This window comes from Etheostoma spectabile, chromosome 17 (assembly GCF_008692095.1).
Source record: "Etheostoma spectabile isolate EspeVRDwgs_2016 chromosome 17, UIUC_Espe_1.0, whole genome shotgun sequence".
Lineage (NCBI taxonomy): Eukaryota > Metazoa > Chordata > Actinopteri > Perciformes > Percidae > Etheostoma > Etheostoma spectabile.
In genome coordinates this window covers 5,507,303-5,512,789 of record NC_045749.1, presented here as the reverse complement: position 1 = coordinate 5,512,789, position 5,487 = coordinate 5,507,303, and the positions used below count along the sequence as shown (strand labels likewise).

Genomic DNA, 5,487 nt, shown 5'->3' with positions numbered 1-5,487 from the left:
TGTGTGTGTGATGTACTGTATCCAGGCCAATAAGAACTTTTTGACACGTCCATTCATATCTCTCACTTATTATTAAATTGTCAGCATTAAAGGAACTTGAAAACTTCAACAAAAGAGAAATTCATGGACATTTTAATTAGTTATACTTTCATGGATCAATACATCCTAATATGCATAAAAACATGCTTTCCACTTGCCAAGTGAAGTAATAATGTGTCAACTTTCAAACATTTATTCAACTTTTTGATTTAACGATTTTGCCTCTCAGTGGTGGCAAAACAGAAAAAAAATGTCTGTCAAAATCTGTACTCAGTATAGCTAATGCACAATATGAACAGCAATTTTACTCTTTCAATGTTGTCATTTCTTTTGGTGCGACCAGGACATTTTGAGTGGTTATTAAGCATGACAGCTCATTTAAAGTGCTGTAATTCTGCGGGATGAAGCCTTTGCTGTGTGCAAGTTTTCTTTTTTCTGTATAAATCAACTTGTGTAAGTTCATGTGTGAGCTCACAGTTGTTAATGAGTGTATTCTGGTCAGACCAGGGGAAAGATGTTCGGTATAATTAAACGTGAAATCCACCGTCACGCTTCACTGATGGTTGGCGAGGATGACGACAGATGATAATCAAATAAGAAGTGTAAGAAAAAAAAGATTTGATAGGTATTTAAAATGGCAGGACATGGAGGATGTTAGATGGAGGAGTATGAACTGTAAAAACAAAGACATTAAGACTTGTTTTTAGCCATGCTGTCAGCCACAGTTGGCATTTAAGAGCCAATGCAAACTGTGGATTTTCATGGACTCATGGACCTCAGAGGATGAATTCAACGGACATTGATGATCCCCTTAACAGGTTGACATTTTGGGCTTTTAGTGAAGTGTCTTGACAACTATATGATTGATTGCCATGGAATTTGGTACAGATATCCATGATGCCCAGAGGATGATCCTTCATCACTTCCCCTGACTTCTCTTCTATCCTAATTAAATTTGACACGAAAATTTGTGTTTTAGGTTTATGATCAAATACCTACAAAAGTGATGACATACTCTTGTCAGTCTCAGCTGTACTTTGTTTTAGTGTCATTTAGCAAATGTTAACACAGTAAACTAAGAGGGAGAACATGGTCAACATTATACCTGCTAATTATCAGCATGTTATCATTGTCTTCGTGAGCATGTCAGCATGCTCAGGTTAGCATTTAGCTAAACGCACTGCGGTGAGTACAGCATCACAGACCCGCTAGCATGGCTGTAGACCCTTAATCCTGTAAATATTCACACATACAGTATATGTTCTGCATCTGGATAATGCATTAACAAGCTGATGAAGCAGTCACAACATGAGAAACAATAGAAGTGCACTCACATACTGTTTATGTAGGCCAATTGAATGTATCGGTTCTATTGCATAGATTTGTCTACATCATTTTCATTTAGAAATGTTTAATTTCTGATTTTGTACTGTTATTCTCCAGCAATCATGCCTGTAGGGACACAGAGAGCACTCATTAATCTTGAGACATTGCACATAGGCGAGCTGTGAAATAGTAATTTTCCCCTTCCTCATTATTTCTCATTATTCTCTCTATCAAAACCATGAGGTGAAATAAACGCTGTGAGAGAGACGATGACTGAACTCTGCATTTCAAATTTTCCATAGACCATTCCAGGATTTTATAGCATTTCTTCTTTACATAATAATACACAAGATGTGCCAGGTGAAGCCATCTTTTATTTTTTTATACATTTCTTTTTACTGTTTTACTGGCGTTTCGTTAAAGCTTTAAATTAAATGGACACCACGCTGCATTTTTATGAGAAACCATTGCTTTAATTAATCAAAACAACCATGAATAGAAATATAAAGAAGCTCACAGAATCAGCAATTGAAGGGCGTTAAATGCATATTGTGTGTGTGTGTGTGTGTGTGTGTGTGTGTGTGTGTGTGTGTCTGTTTTTGACTGCATGAACAAATTACTAAAAACTAGGTAACTGCTTCTAGATTTAGGTATGATGCAGCAACATAAATCGTTAATCAGATGTAAAGTACATAAAGTAGGCCAGTCTCGTATTGATAGACCTTCCTCTACAGCGCTGCAAAGAAGGGTCTGGCTAGTCCACACAGCATTCTGGGAGAAAAAACATGCTCTGATTTATTGGCATTTCTTTAAACTAAGTGCTAGGTACTAGGTGCTAAGATAAGTTGCAGACGGAGCCACGGTGCCCCTGCAAAACAGCCTCAGGAAGGAACCTGTTTTGGTGGAACATGTGTACATTGAAAAGTTGTTTTAGTTGTGCAACAGAAAACCCACCGGAGTTTAAAATGCCAACACAAAGAAAGCGGAAGGTGACGGACATCCAACCGAAATGAGGGACATCCGGCAGAATTTCGGGCGGCACCTGAACAATCTCGGAAATGAAACGTTGTCGATATAGACTAAAAGTAGGCTAACTACATAAACTGTATGTATCAAGGACTTTTCCTTACAGTTGTTCTACTGAGCAGGAATAAGATCAACGTTTCTTTCCACCTGGACACTATTTTCTTATGTTATTGTGTCTAAGTGACTGATGGGAACAACAATCTTTGACATAGGTGAAGTATTAAGCAACATCACTCCAGTCGGCATCAGCGAAACAAGCTCCAATGTAAGTCAATAGGGCACTTGTCCAGCCTGTGTATATCTTCACAAAAGTGCTGGTTTTGCCACTGACAGTCTCATATTAATATTAATATTAAGTGTTTGACAAGATTATGGAAAGGATTCCTCCATAGATACTTTAGACCTGTAAAAATATGTTCCAAGTAGAATAAAAAGTGGTAGTTACCCTTTCAGTGATGTACTCTCTGATGAGAAAAATTAATGTCATTCTACCAATGTTGCGAGATCAGTGCATGAGGAACGTTTTCTCTCTCTCTCTCTCTCTCAATCATAATGATACCAAACGTCCTACGTCCTTGGTAAATGAAATGTGAAATTGTTACAAAAATAAATGTTGAAGACGGAATTTGGCTCAGTTTGTGGACTGCAGATTTACCAGGCAGATGTAGGTTTATTGCTGGATGATTGACTCCGTTCTTACAGTAGCAGTACACAAACACAAACACACAGGCCTACTTTAAAAGGTTTATCAGTAAAATGTCAATTCACTACTGAGGTCTATCAGCCTCCAAAAAAAAACAAATATAACCACAGCTCTTGCCATAAATCTGTGGAGAAGAACTCCTCTTGAACGAGTTGTTAAACACCTGTTTAACTCAGCCCTAGATTATCTGAGTATGTGTTTGTCTTCAGGTGTGCCTTTGGATGCAGGTGTGTGCAGGATGTTCTTGTTTCAAATTTGGTGTGACGGTGTTTAACCCTCTGAGGACGAAAGACGCTACGGTGCGTCCAAACAGTGTTTTGACAAAACTCATAACTAAAAAAGCGACATTACAAATTTTAATTGCAGACGTTCATTTGCTATTTGTATTATATACCTATAACCTAAGACTTTGGTAAACTCATTTCATGCACCGAAATAATTAGTACAACACATCATCAGTATGCGGAATGAAACACATGTGGATCAGTTAGATGCAAATACCTTAAAAGGGTAAATTTCAGAAGATATCTAAAATTGCCCTTATACCTCAGGGGGTTAACTTGGATGTGATTCATGAAATCAGAACTTGCTGGTCTTTCCACCAGATCCTATCACCATGAAACGGTAGACCTGTTTAGAACTGCTGTAGTAAATGTGCATGCATCTACTTATACTACTATATACATACTACTTACACACATATACAGTATTTATACATATATATATATATATATATATATATCAGTGTGTTAAGAACATATGGGACATCTTGCCATTTTCATGCTGTATTGCACCAGGTGATAGAGCAGCAACATTGCTCTGAGGTCTTATCAATTCCATCTGTCCAACAAAAAAGTACCAGTCAGGTCAATGAGAAAGACAAGAGGATCAAAGTAGTTAAAGTTAAGAAAATGAGAAAAGATAAGCAAAACTAAGAACACTGAGCGCCAGTGTCTCTTAGATAGAAAAAAGTTGACTAGTTAAAGGCAAATTAAATGCAGTGCACCTAGGTTAGCATATTTGACTTTAGAGATTTGCCCTACATCTTTGTCCTTGCTAAATGCCAACATCATAATTACCATTTTTACAACACTAAAGCCCCATCCCCATTCATCTGAGATACACTTGGCAACCCTTTCCCACTTCAACACGGTTTACCTATTGCCCACTGTTTTTCCTATTGTTGGTGTTAGGAGAATAAGCTTTCAGTGAGACAGAATCGTAGGCTACTGTTGGTGTTGATTTAGTAGTCATCCTTGTGAGGATTTTGTGTTCATGTGCTGTGTGATTCACAGAGGAAGCAGGACTAATATAGCGGTTTATGATTAGACCACAACGCTTTATACCCATAGGGCTCAATATCCCAGCACAGTGAGATTCATTCACTGGAGAGTCTGTGTGTGTGTTTTAGGATTACTCTTATTCTGGTGGTAACAACATTGGTTATTTATGTATTTTTTTCTGTGACCTTACCAAGAGAAATGCAAAGGCCATTTAAGAAAACAAATGCCATTTTGACAATCCTAGTTTCAGTTTTGGTAGTTATAGGATTAAGTGTGCTTTTAAGTTGTATTTCAGACATCCACCTCATGCTCCTCAAATGAGATACACTTCTATTGTAATCAGTTTTCTAAACAGGTCACATAATAGAATTTATCTATGCACAGTTGTGACACACTGCATTTTTCTAGGTTGGAAGTCTACTAACCTGCAGTTAAAAATATTGTGTCTGTGATTGCAGCCAAAAAATCAGGACTGAAGATGCTGCACTGCTGGCGTGCTCTACTTATATGTAGCTTGTGTGGACAAGGTTTTGGAATTCGTTGAATGGCAGCAGGCACTTTGCAATGACCACCCACCCACACCCACACCCACACCCATGACCCAGGTCAATGAGAAAGACCCAAATGCAGAGTTGAGAATTTACATTATTTAACAGTCTTACAAAAATAAGGTTACCTCAAGAACAAGCACGAACAAATGAACAATAACCAGAAGAATTAACAAGGAATAAACTTAACAGGACCAGTGACGTAGAAGAACCGACACCGACAATTAACAATGATCCAACAAGAGACAAAGAAAGCACAGAGGTTAAATACACAGGGTAACGAGGTAAAAAAGGGAGAGGTGACACAGGAACTAGGAACAGGTGAAACACATCAGGGCGGGGCAGACAATCAGACTGAAGTAAAACAAGACATAACATGGTAGAAAACAGAGACTTATACTTAGACTTAGACTTCTCTTCATTAATCCTTTTGGGATGACTCCCGCAAGGAAATTGAAATTGCCAGCATTCGTTTTAGCAAAGACTACAAAATAAAAAAGGAAACACTACAACAGAAACTCTCAATTGTGACACACACACACACACACACACACACACACAC

General features: G+C 37.9%; 1 long non-coding RNA gene across 1 annotated transcript in view; it reads left to right on the top strand.

Moving 5' to 3' along the window:
- Nucleotides 1-5,487, top strand: part of LOC116705582 (uncharacterized) — a 19,253-nt gene that overhangs the window by 10,807 nt on the left and 2,959 nt on the right. The window contains exon 3 of the long non-coding RNA XR_004335968.1: nt 424-427. This is a non-coding gene — a long non-coding RNA (uncharacterized LOC116705582). The remainder of the gene's footprint in view (nt 1-423; nt 428-5,487) is intronic.